The sequence below is a fragment of the Manis pentadactyla genome, chromosome 10 (assembly GCF_030020395.1).
Source record: "Manis pentadactyla isolate mManPen7 chromosome 10, mManPen7.hap1, whole genome shotgun sequence".
Classification (NCBI taxonomy): domain Eukaryota; kingdom Metazoa; phylum Chordata; class Mammalia; order Pholidota; family Manidae; genus Manis; species Manis pentadactyla.
Window position 1 is genome coordinate 109081936 of NC_080028.1, and position 14240 is coordinate 109096175.

At 38.8% G+C, this 14240-nt stretch overlaps 1 long non-coding RNA gene across 1 annotated transcript; it reads left to right on the forward strand.

The window, feature by feature from the left end:
* Positions 1-4100: 4100 nt before the first annotated feature.
* On the forward strand, positions 4101-7728 carry LOC130685062 (uncharacterized). The gene is made up of 2 exons (XR_008999497.1): positions 4101-5404; positions 7365-7728. It is a non-coding gene; the product is annotated as an uncharacterized LOC130685062 (long non-coding RNA).
* Positions 7729-14240: the final 6512 nt, after the last annotated feature.

The window sequence follows — 14240 nt, forward strand, 5'->3', positions numbered from 1 at the left end:
AGGCAGCATTAGTTTATATTGATGAAGTAAGAATGGGGTTACTTCTGTGGGTAACTGATTCAGCAGGGAGACAGGAGAGCCTTCTTGGCAGGCTGTTGAAAATGTATCACGATTTGGGTGGTGTCCACAGGGGTATATGCATATGCAAAAATATATCAAGCTGTACACTTAAGATTTATGCTCTTAACTGTTGGAGTATTATTTCCAACAAATAAAAAGATGAATTATCAAGTGGAGCCCAAATATTCAGGACCACTTTGCTTCCATCTTAGAGGAGTTTCTTCCACCAAACGGCTTGATAGCCTATATCAAGGGACACAACCTATGATCCAAGGGATAAATCCAGCCTACTGCCTGTATTTATAAATAAAATTTTATTGAAAACAACCATGCTCATTCATTTATATATTGCAGATACTGCTTTCATGGTATAATGGCAGAGTTGAGCAATATGAGAGAAACTGTATGGTCCACAAAGCCTGAGATATTCAGTATCTGGTCTTTCACAGGAAAAATCTGCTGTTTCTTTGCCTAGATAACATTTAGGTTCCCTCCCAATACTGAGATTTTGACCGTATGATTCTCGAGTCCAGGACATTTTCTTCTGGAAGCATCTCTAGAACTAATGCTAATCTCAAGATTTATTACACGTAAATAGAAAGTAAGTGGACTGTAGCATTTTTTTGTCTTGATCGTGAATCTCCACCTTATACTTCTATTTTTTAAAAAAGAAACAGGATGAGAAAAGATATGTAAATGTTTTGAATATAAACATGTCTAAAACAGTTAAATGAATTTGACTGGAACTTGGTCCATGCCTCATAGGAGCAACGGGCGTCCCTCTTTGTATGCGGAGGATGACAGTGACATCCACAACAGAGGGATATGGAACCAGAATTTTATTCCTGTCTGTTTTTAGGATATGAAGGTAAAAAGAAACAAAATTGGCAGAGAACCACCCTGACAAATCCTCCAGCTCCACCTCTGCAATGCCTCAAGTCTGCTTAATATTTCTTACCTTGAGGCTGTGGACACCTGCTGCTTGATTTAAGGCATTTGGAAAGTGAGCAGCTTGCTCTGGGTGAAACTGCTGCAGAATAAAAAGCTTCAAGAGGCAGCTTTTCTTTGCTTTAGTTGTATGTTTCACCCCTTCAGTGTTTCTCCACTTTTTGGTAGCTTCCTAGGGTTTCACAGCTTCTATTCTTAGCCTGTGATATTAATGATGCCGATAGTCAGGCCCAGAGACTGCTGTTTTAAGAAGTTTTTACTGATATAATCAATATAACTCTTTTGAGTCTCTTGGGCTTTTTGTTTTGTTTGGCTCTCTTTTACCTTTGCCCTGTAGAAGCTGCAATTTGCCATTTCTTGCTGCTACTCACATTTCCTTCCCTGCTGATACTTTGAATTAAGGCTGCTATTAAGTTACCATTCTATTTCTCTGCGACCACCCTGTCTCCAAACGCTGTAGGGAGAGCCTTTCTGGCAACCTGCTGTTCACAAATCAGGAACTACAGCCAAAGCCAAACAATTCCTTTGTTGTAAGCATTCAGACATACTGAGCGCTGCCCATGTACTGAGAATACATAACAGAAGGTTCCTACCCTCTACAAGCTTACAATATTGAAGATGTGTAAGCTCTTAGGGAAAATAGAGTAGTTAAAATTAGTGAACAGAGTGATATTAACAGTCTCTAAAAGAGAGTCCAAAAATGCCCAACCAAGAGCATCATCTGAAAAATTAAATCTTCAGCTTTAAAGCCATGACCTTAATCTTCCAGTTGCTCTCTGGAAACACTCTACAACTGCTGGAAGTTCTTTATAGAGTTCACAGAGAGAGCCTGATAATTTGTCATTCAGCTATATTTCTCTTGGCCTTTGGCAAGACTGGATCTGGTGTGCCACAGCTCTCCGGCGAGGGTGCTGCACCTCTGAGCTCGGAAGAGGGGTCCTGCAGGGCTGGGAGCCAGACTTCTGATGCCAGTCTACGGTGCCGACATCAGTGTGGCTGGCGCAGTGAGTGCTGGCGGAACCAAAAGTGGGGTTCACTTGCTGCTATGGGAAGGAACTGCCTCTGCAGGGGGAGGATGTGTTGCTGAGCTGATGTTCCCAGGACACTAAGGCAGGAAAGAATCCCAGGGGAAGCATACAGGGAACACACGGAAAGGAGAATGTCTCCTTTTCTGTCTCCACTTCCCAGTCTTCCTCTGCCACCCTGTGGGGAGGGATTGCCACTCCAGCGTGAAGCCTTGCTGACGCGATGCCCACAGGAACCATAGCAGTTGGAAGCCCAACAGCAACCAGCAGAGAACAGGAAAGAGCAAGCCTCTTCCTCCTCCTCCAACTTAGCAGGCTCCTCTGGCTCCCCTCGTTGTCAAAGCTTGACGGGCAACCGTTTGTATACAACAAAAGTGGTTTGCAGAGCCCTATTGCAAAGAGGAGGAGAAAGTAGGTTTGGAGCTGAGAGACAGTAACTTAACAAATAGTGTAATTATTTTCCCCACAAGGCTCTGTTCTGCTTTCCCTGACTGTATTGAAATGATGATGGGTATTGAGAAGTGCACAGGCTTTCTCAACTGTGCTTGGACCATTAGACTATCCAGGAATGAAGAAGAGAAAGGGAAAGGAAAAGAAAGGTTTTGAGGACAGCGCTGTAGATAATGCGCTAGGCATGACTTCACTTTCAACTTGAGACACTGTCATTGGTTGGTAAACATGTTCTCAGTATGTGGGAATGGGAGACAATGAAAAAAAAGTGAGTAGAAAAAGGGGCAATCATTTCACAGTGAGGCTGTCCCCACCTCCCACACATCATACAGTTGCTCTATACTGTTTATCCTGTTCCTCACATCCTCTGTAGTGCCCTGAGTAGAGCATGATATATAAAATGTGTAGAATAAACTGGGCACTTTCAAATAAAAGCAACGGCGAGCCTATGCTTACAATTCTCCATGAATGGAAGCCTCAGTGTGGTTTCTGTTTGCTTTACTGGCTGCATGCTAGGCAGTTGGCTGGCATCTGGCACGTCCGTTGGTGAAGCACACAAGCGGCTCTACTTCCTTATTTCTCACAGGCAGTATTTATAATGGCAAGACTGTGTGTCCAGAATTCAAGCTAAGAAAATAGGGGGTAAAAATCATGAGCTGAGTGCTTCAACCTTAGACTTTATTGAGAACCGAAGGTAATGATTTCACAGGCAAGCATTTTTTGCTACAGGTAATAACAAAGAGTGTTTGTGTGCTGTCTGAGGGGTGAACATGGAGAAGGTGTAACCAACCCAATGGAACAGACTTATTTTTAAACTCTGTGAAATACATCATCTCAAACATTTAAAGGAAAATAATGGACTTTAGAAAAATAGAAGGAATAAATAACCAAGTTACAGTTATAGAACACCAGATCTATTTATCAGCATTGAGGAATGGGTTGTTTTAATTATGTTTAATTAAACTCCTTTAATTATGATTTCCAGAAAAAATAATTGCATATTTTTTGACAGCATTATATGCTTTGAAATATGGATGATAAAAACTGATTCCTAAATATACTTTTGTTAAAAATTTTCCCTTTTATTTCAACCAGCAGTTTGTTCAGATTGTTTTATTTTTCACATCCTTGCAATGAAATTGGCCATATTATATATCTTTAAGAACTTCAAAGAACTTCAATAAAGATACAGATAAGTGTGAATCTTCCTCTGGCACTTATGAGTGAGGTATTTTGGATAAAACATATAAATAGACCCAAAGTTTAGTTTCTTTTCTAAATGGGGAATTAAAATTAGCTTAGGGTGATTAACTACTTCAACACTCTGACTTGCCCCTATGAACCACCAAAATATTAGCTATTGTTACTACTAGCAGCATTATTACAAAATTATGTTTATCATTATTAGTATTACAATTAGCCATATAAGCATTGTCATAGTTATTTTGCTAACTACATACATTGTTTTTCTAGCCTAATTTACACTTGCAGACTCCAAAGCATCACTTGGTTTCCTTGCCCATGTGTCTTGCCTGCAGGAGCAGCAAGCTGGAGAAAATAAAACTCCATGAAGGGGAGTGAGCACAAGGCTGTTCCACAGCTGTTCCAAAAGACGCCGGCACGTCAGTGGGCAACATTCTGCATCCAGTTTAGACTTACCCACTGGGGTGGTGGCTCACTATGGGCAAACTGAGTTTGCATGTCTGATGTGACATCTTGGTGATCAGGAAGGCATTTCAGATCCACCTGGCATCACCTAGCAGCACCAATACCAATGAAACAACCACTTGCCTTCCTATATACCATCAATTACATGGGGAATCAGTTAAAAATAATACTTGATCTGTAAGCCTACTGAGGAACGCTTTGTAATCTGTCATTAGATCAATACTCAAGAATGTGAACGTTCAGCACTGCAGTTAAGTGAAAGATTCCTAGTTTAGTCCTATTAGCTGCCCAGGATACTGCTAGAGCTTATGGGATTTCTGCAAATGATTTGAACAGGCTTTTGCTCTCTCTGAATAATAACACACTCGGGACATATATAGGACAAGTAGAATTTGGAGACACATATGGCAATGCTACAAGGTGGAAGTAATTTAGAAAAATTTCCTTAGGTTTTGGCTAATTTACTTAAACTAATTCGTAATCTCTTTCCTGAAATGTCAAATAGCTGTGACATGTTGAAATGAAATGCTTGGTTTTAGCCACTTGGAAGTGAAGTTCCATGACTCCAGCATCTGCTCCTGTGCCAAGACTGTGACTAATGCCTGCTGTTAGTGTTTCTGGGAAAGGGTGGCACTCTTGGGGCATCTTTTCTTAGTAATTAAAGAATGTCTTTAAAGTCACTGTCCAAGGAGGGGAATATTCCTTCCAAGTCTTCTTCTCTACTCAGAGCAAACATCTAGTTTATAATCATTACACAGCATAGAAGACAATTATTCTATAGTCCCAGCACTTGCACCTAATACAGAAAATAATCACTCAAGAAGCGAAGGGTCAGATGCTTTTGTTTTTATGTTTAAGAAATATTCTGCAGGTTCATGAACTGCTCAATTGTAATGGTAACTGATGTAAAAATGTAAGCTCACTCAAGACGCTCTGACAACAGCTTGAACTTACACATTTCTTTTCATCCTTAATGACCTTTTTTAAATTCAGGTACGACACACAGACCTTAGGATGCCTCTACCAGCCCAGCCATGTTGAGCAACGTCACATGGCAAGGACTGCCGGTAACTTTCAGAAGTTGAGGGTTAGCATCTGACCGAGCATCAGCAAACACCGACGCTCTTAGTTCAACCATAAGGAACGGAAGGCCGCCCCTTCCATAGTCTCCACGTGGGAACACAGCCCTGGCTGATACTTGGCAGTCATAGAAACCGTAAGGCAGGGAAGCCACGTTCAATCCACAGAAACAGGTATGTGTTGTTTTAAGCCACTAAGTCTGTGATAATATTACATAACAAAAAAAATTAATACAAGGTGACGATAATCAAAGCCTGATTTACTTCTCCAGTTTCTTAATTAACCTCTTTGACTATAAAGTTGGTCTTACTGGAATTCATTCGCTACTCTGAAGTCACTTTCTAAAATACAAACCTGATTATGCTTTGCTTGAATCTCTCCAGTGTCTCTCTGCATTTTCTGAAGACCCTTCATCATCTGTTTTCTATGTCACTCTCCCGCCTTGTTCTGCCTGCTTTGCCACCACCTCACATAAGGCTTTACTCCATGGAAGACTTCTGTCTTTGCATATCCTGCACATATCCCTCCTTTGCCTTTCAATTCTCAATTTAGGCATGGCTTCCTAAAATTAGGTCATAAGCTTCTATGTGCTACTGTAAAATTATAAAAAAAACTACGTAACTCTGATATTGAATTTATCAAAGTGTATTAAAATTGCCTATTGACTTATGTATCTCTCCTGTTGACTACTTCTGGGGAGAAAAATCACAATATGTTTATCACAAATCACCACTTACATACTGCACTAATGGCTAGCATATAGTTTGTAGTCAGTAGATATCTCATGAATGAAGGTTGTACATGTTTCCAACCTAAAAAGAATGTTGTTCAAATCTCCACTGAACTGATTTGTATTGCATCCCCCGTTTTATAGTCATAACTATTGTCTCTCTCTTTTTTTAATTTGATTAATCTAAAATCAGTAATTTTGAAATTTGCCAGATTTGAAGACCCATCATGGATATTTCTTTAAAATGCAAATGTTTCTTCCTCTTTGATACCCATTGTGTGAAGCTGTATAGGGGAAGAACTACAAATCTATTATTTTAGCCAATACTCTTTGCAACTGTTTTGATTTAACAAGTTTAGAACACAGGTTTTAAATGATTACATAGTATTGACTATTGCACACCTGAGTCCTACCTGTGGGTTTTAGTTTGCATGTAAAGCCAATTAAATCAAGCCACATGAATTGCCTACTGTAACTAGAATTGTCCAGAACTGAGCCCCAGTGACGTGTCTCTGGCTCACCAGTTGCTTTTCTGTTTTCCCACTGCTCAGTTCCCAGAACCCTTTTGTATACTCACCATGTTGACTCCCTCTAGGACCCACCACATCACCATTTTTGAGGTGGCCATTGCTTGATATTGACACATTTTTTCTCCCCTCTTATTTGCTACTAAATTACCCCAAAATTAAACCTTAACCCAATGAAGCTCCTTACTTCCTAGAATGCAGTTTTCTAATTTACTTCATACTCAGGTGTTCCTCAGTCACAAAACAGCAATTCCTGAAAGAATGTTGATATTGTAACTGTGTAAAAACACTTATCACATTTTAAGCAAATGCAAGATTTTTTCTTTTTTTCTTTCAATTATCATTTTTTCTCATGGGGCTTACATGCATAAGTAAAATCAAGACACAGCTAAATAGTTCCCATGGTTTTATAGAGCCTAGCAGTAAGATTTTGGGGAGATAGAAAATGGGTGGGCGGCAGGGAGCTACACACCCATTATGGATCTCCAGTCTTCAGGCAGTTCCAGATCCCAGTTCCATTCACTACTGACTGGACCACTGTGGGCAAGTGACTTAACTGCTCTGCACTTTGATTCCCTCATCTGTAGAAATGGGGACAATAATAGGGTTTTGTGAAGAATGTAGGTTTCAATATAAATAAATTGCTTAGGGAAGTATCTGGCACACAGTAGTGTTAATATTGAATTAAAAATATAGGTGGAATGATGTTAAATCAACTTTGTGAACAATTTTAAATCAGCTCACAATGGCTTAAAAATACAGAATAACAATTGAGAACATATCATTAACTTGTAACTGGGAATGCAAAGGTGGAGTTGGGTCAGCATCAATCAGTTGTTGAGAAATCACCTTCCTTCTTTTCCTCTTTTCTCTTAGATTTATCCCTTTTGTTACAAGGATGGCTCCAACCACAACTGAAAGATGGCTATCAGCAAAAAAAGGGGACTTTTCTTCATACTCACTTAAGTGGAGGACAAAGAATGGTATCCTATCTCTCTTATTTAAGGAAAAAAATAGAATTTTCTCAGAAAAGTTTGGCATTCCAGCCCTGCAGCAGCCCATTCCAGGAGAATCACTGATAGGAGGGATGGTGTTTTCTTTAAACAATCCAATTCTGCCCTTGATTTGAAGTCAATTATAAAAACTAATTAGGGGAGAGGTAAGTCAACTACAGTGTTCACTACACTTCATTTTTCAATTTTAAATGAAGAAGATGGATTAAATGATTGGTAAAATCCTATCTATGTCCACTATTCTATCAGATCAGACATTCTTAACCATTTACGACACCTCAGAATAATTAAGAAAAAGGCTACATGTAATTAGTAAGACACCAAAGAGTTGTGTATAGTTGTACATGTGTAACATATATTTGTGCTTTTGGTAGCACATTATGTAACAGTAACTACTGAAAACTTTGAAGTAGTAGTAAGAGTAAACAATAGTTTAAGATCTCTATTGTGATCTCAGACATTGCTAATTTTTGCCTACATTAATAATTGCAGAAAATTATAAATTTCAGTTAGCATTTAGTGGAAATAAAGACTAACAACCTCCTACTATCCATGGACCTCTTGGTACTTCATGGACCCCAAAGTGAGAACCCCTGTCATAGAGCATTCTTTTAGGCTATCAAGAAAAAGTCCTATCATGGAGGGTCAGTTGTAAATCTCTTAACAGCATTTACCACAATTTTCCCATGATGTAATGATAGCAGTATGTGGTACAGTTTCATAACTAGAGTGTGAGCCCCTTAAAAGAGAGAGCCATATCATCTACTTTTTGACTTATTTACAGCATTATTCTTAAAACTGCTTCTGTAGTAAAATCACTTCGGGAGATTTAAAAAACTCAGATGTTCCTCACCTACCTCTGAATCAGAATATCTGCAAAGGGACCTAGGAATCTGTGTTTATGAAAGCTTCCAGGATTATTCTGATGCACTTAGCTTTCACCAAGTTAATGATTCACATTAGGGAAGCAGTGTCATTTAACACGTGGCATAATGCTTTGCACAAATTACATCTTCAGTAAATGGGTTAGGGATTTGAATGAGGGAAACTAGGCCATATAAAAGGAATTCACATTTAGAAACACTACTAAAAAACCCTCTCATTCAAATGTGATATCCACATATAAATCAAGTATAAAAATCAAATGAGTATTCATATTTGAACTGACTGTTTATAGTTCATAATGCATGAGCAAAACCAAAGGTTTCTGTGATGGCTGCCCTTGTACTGTTCACCATGTAAGACCTTATTCACTATGTAAGAATTTGTTCTCCATGTAAGAACTTGTTTGTTATGCCTCAGAAGATTGGAGACTGACGAAAATTAGACTTGGGGCAGATTAAAGATTGTGCATTGAGCATTGACTCCCCTATACAGAATTTTATTGTTGTTAACAACCATGTGATCAATAAATATGAGAGATGCCCTCACAAACAAACAAACAAACAAACAAAAAAGTACACACTTCCAATGGTAAAATAATAAGTTACCGGGATGTAATGAATATAGTCAAGATATTGTAACAGCTTGGTATGGTGATAGCTGGTACCTAGAATTGTCATGTATATAAATGTTGAATCACTATGTTGTACACCTGAAACTAATGTAATGTAATACTGTGTGTCAACTACCCTTCAATAAAAAATAATTATATACAAAAAAAAAAAACCCTCTCATTTAAATATGACATAAAAATGTCCTCAATAAACAGTTTCATTTCTAAGTTATTTTTAATAACAAAATTATATTTGAAGGCACAGTCCGTGGCTCTTATATAAGAATTTTGGAGGGGATTCTCAAGATGGTGGCATGAATAGGGTGGTGGAAATCTCCTCCCAAAATCATATACATTTTGAAAATACAGCAAATACAACTATTCCTAAAAGAGAGACCAGAAAATATAATACAACATCCAGGTTACATCTATATCTGCAAGAACTCAGCATCTCACGAAAAGGGTAAGATACAAAGCCGTGACCCGGTGGGACCCGAGCACTCCCCCCACCCCAGCTCACCGGTGGAAGGAAAAGAATCAGTGGGGAGGGAGTGGAAGCACAGGACTGCTAAATAACCAGCCCTAGTAATCTGCACCGGGATCACAGAAGACACATTGCATGGTGTACTGGATATTAGAGAGACAGAAAAGCAAAATCCAAGACTGAGACTATGAGTGGGTACCCACAGCCGGCTCCCCTGGGACAAAATAAAAGCGGGCACTTTAAAGGTCTTAAAGGGCCAAGGGCTTAACAAGTGGACAAAATTGTCCTGGAACACTGAGCCCAGCAGACTGGGAATTTTAAGAAACTTCAGGTGCCGTAACTCCCGGGTGGCAATGCAGGTCCAAAGCCCCTCACAGTGATAAGCAGCCTGCTGTTCATTACCGTCTGCCAACACTGCAAGCAAACCAGCTGATCTGCCATTGCTGCGGACCAGCCGGGGAGCAGCCCTGCCCACAGCAACCACAAAGATTCATCTCCCAGTGTGCAGCTAACTGGGCCAGACCCAGAGACTGCCTCCTAAGTGCAGGTGCCCAGTACAGTCAGAGGAAGCTGGCGCAAAGTCTGGAAGGCATGAAGGGGCGCCATTCTCACAGGAGAACACACGCCTCTTGTCTGTGACCCCTGCCAGTGCCCTAGGCTATCCCGAGGGCCTCCCTGCCCATGGCAGATCAAGGGATTAATGCAGGGACTGCTCTCTGTATGCGGTTAACCAGCACAGATAGCGGAGAAGGGCAAGGCAACCAGCAAGCAGGAAGGGACTGTGTTCTCCCAGCTGACATACCCGCCACTCACCAGCGATCACTTCTATCACCATGAAAAGGCAGAATAACCTGGTCCAGTCCAACATCACTCAAATGCCAGAGAGAGGGCCTGCTTAGACAGATTTAACCAATCTTGCTGAAAAAGAATTCAAAATAGAAGTCATAACCAAACTGATGGAGCTGCAGAGAAATATGGAAGAGCTACAGGATGAAGTCTGGAGGGAAATAAAAGAAATGAAACAAGCAATGGAAGGAGTTAAGAGCAGACTGGACGAGGTGCAAGGGACTGTTAATGGATAGAAATCAGAGAACAAGAATAAGGAGAAGCTGAGGCAGAGAGACAAAAGGATATCTAGGGATGAAAGAATATTAAGAGAACTGTGTGACCAATCCAAATGGAACAATATTCACAAAATAAGGGTACCAGAAGAAGAAAAAGAGAGAAAATGGTATAGAAAGTGGTTTTGAAGAAATAATTACTGAAAAATTCCCTAAGCTGGGGAAGGAAATACTCTCTCAGACAATGGAAGCCCACAGATCTCCCAACACAAGGGACCCAAGGAGGACAACACCAACACCAAGACGTATAATAATTAAAATGGCAAAGATCAAAGAAAAGGACAGAGTATTAAAGGCAGCCAGAGAGAGAAAAAGACCACCTACAAAGGAAAACCCATCAGGCCATCAGACTTCTCAAGAGAAACCTTACAGGCCAGAAAGGCATGGCATGATATATTTAATGTAATGAAACAGAAGGACCTTGAACCAAGAATACTGTATCTACCAAGATTATCATTTAAATTTGAACATTATTTCCAGATAAGCAAAAGCTGAGGGAATTTACCTCTGATAAACCACCTCTACAGGGTATTTTAAAGGGACTGCTCTAGATGGACATACTCCTAAGGAGAAATAGATGTTACCAGAGAAAATAAAATCACAGCAAAGAAAGCAGACCAACCAAATACTAAAAGCAAAAAATAAAATCAGCTATCCACAAAAGCAGTCAAGGGAAACACAAAAGAGTATGGAATAAAACACCTAACATATAAAGAGTGGAGGAGGAAGAATAAGAAGGGAGAGAAATAAAGAATCATCAGACTGTGTTTATAATAGCATAATAAGTGAGTTAAAATTAGACAGATAGTAAAGAAGATACAGTTGAAACTTTGGTAACCATGAATCCAAAACCTGCAGTGGCAATAAGCACATATTTATCAATAATCACCATAAATGTAAATTGTCTGAATGCACAAATCAAAATGCACAGAATAAGAGAATGGATGAAAAGGCAAGATCCATCTATACGCTGCTTACAAGAGACTCATCTCAAACCCAAAGACATACATAGACAAAGTGAAGGGATGGAAAAAGATATTTCATGCAAACAATAGGGAGAAAAAAGCAGGTGTTGCAGTACTTGTATCAGACAAAATAGACTTTAAAACACAGAAAGTAACAAGAGACAAAGAAGGACATAATGATAAAGGGGGCAGTCCAACAAGATGATACAACCATTATAAATATATATGCACCCAGCACAGGAGCACCTACATATTTGAAACAAATACTAACAGAATAAAAGGAGGAAATAGAATGCAATACATTCATTTGAGGAGATTTCAATACATCATTCACTCCAAAGGACAGATCCACCAGACAGAAAATAAGTAAGGACACAGAGGCACTGAACAACACACTAAAACAGAAGGACCTAATAGACATCTACAGGACTCTACATGCAAAAGCAGCAGGATACACATTCTTCTCAACTGCACAAGGAACATTTTCCAGAATAGACCACATACTATGCCACAAAAAGAGCCTCAGTAAATTAAAAAAGATTGGAATTGTACCAAACAACTTCTCTGATCACAAAAGTATAAAACTAGAAACAGATTGTACAAAGAAAAAAAAAGGCTCATAAACACATGGAGGCTTAACAACATGCTCCTAAATAATCAATGGATCAATGACCAAATTAAAACAGAGATCAAGCAATATATGGAGACAAATGAAAATAACAGCCCAATGCCCCCACATCTGTGGGATGCAGTGAAGTGAAGGCTCTTCTACAAGGGAAGTACATAGCAATCCAGACCTATTTAAAAAAAGAAGAACAATCTGAAATGAATAGTCTAAAGTCACAATTACTGAAACTGGAAGAAGAACAAATGAGGCCCAAAGTCAGCAGAAGGAGGGACATAATAAAGATGAGGGAAGAAATTAATAGAATTGAAAAGAATAAAACAATAGAAAAAAATCAATGAAATCAAGAGCTGGTTCTTTGAGAAAATAAATAAAATAGATAAATGTCTAGCCAGACTTATTAAGAGAAAAAGAGAATCTACACACATGAACAGAATCAGAAATGAGAAAAGGAAAAATCACGAGGGACACCATAGAAATACAAAGAATTATAAGAGAATACTATGAAAATCTATATGCTAACAAACTGGATAACCTAGAAGAAATGGATTACTTTCTAGAAAAATAAAACCTTCCAAGACAGACCAAGGAAGAAACAGAAAATCTAAACAGACCAATTACCAGCAAAGAAATTTAATTGGTAATCAAAAAATTACCCAAGAACAAAATTCCCGACCCAGATGGATTCACCACTGAATTTTATCAGACATTTAGAGAAGACATACTACCCATTCTCCTTAAAGTAGAAGAGGAGTGAATACTTTCAAACTCATTCTATGAAGCCTGCATCACTCTAATATGAAAACTGGGCAAAGATCCACAAAAAAAGAAAATTACAGACCAATATAACTGATGAACATAGATGCAAAAATACTCAACAAAATATTAGCAAACCAAATTCAAAAATACATCAAGAGGATCATACCCCATGATCAAGTGGGATTAATCTGAGGGATGCAATGAAAGAACAACATTTGAAAATCCATCAATGACATGTACCACATCAACAAACAGGACAAAAACCACATGATCATCTCCATAGATGCTGAAAAAGCATTTGACAAAAGTCAACATCCATTCATGATAAAAAGTCGCAACAAAATGGCTATAGAGGGCAAGTACCTCAACATAATAAGGACATATATGACAAACACACAGCCAGTATCACACTTAACAGCAAGAAACTGAAAGCTTTTTATCTAAAATGGGGAACAAGGCAGGAGTGCCCACTCTCCCCACTTTTATTCAACTAGTACTGGAGGTCCTAGTCATGGCAATCAGACAAAACAAAGAAATAAAAGGCACCCAGATTGGTAAGGAAGAAGTCGAACTGTCAGTATTTGCATATGACATGATATTGTACATAAAAATCCATAAAGAATCCACTCCAAAACTACTAGATCTAATATCTGAATTCAGCAAAGTTGCAGGATACAAAATTAATCCGCAAAAATCTGTTGCATTTCTATACACTAATGATGAACTAGCAGAAAAACAATTCCATTCACACTTGCATAAAAAAGAATAAAATACCTAGGAATAAACCTAACCAAGGAAGTGAAAGACCTATACCCTGAAAACTACAAGAAACTCCTAAGAGAAATTAATGAGGACACTAACAAAGGGAAATTCATCCCATGCTCTTGGCTACGAAGAATTAATATTGTCAAAATGGCCATCCTGCCTAAAGCAATCTACAGATTCAGTGCAATCCCTATCAAAATACCAACACCACTCACTCTTCAACGAACTGGAACAAATGGTTCTAAAATTCATATGGAACCACAAAAGATCCTGAATATCCAAAGTAAACCTGAGAAGGAGGAATAAAGCAGGGGGTATCTCGCTTCCCAACTTCAAGCTCTACCACAAAACCATAGTAATCAAGACAATTTGGTACTGGCACAAGAACAGACCCACAGACCAGTGGAACAAAACAGAGAGTCCAGATATTAACCAAAACATATACGGTCAATTAATATATGACAAAGGAGCTATGGATATACAATGGGGAAATGACAGCCTCTTTTTTTCTTCTAAACTGTTTTT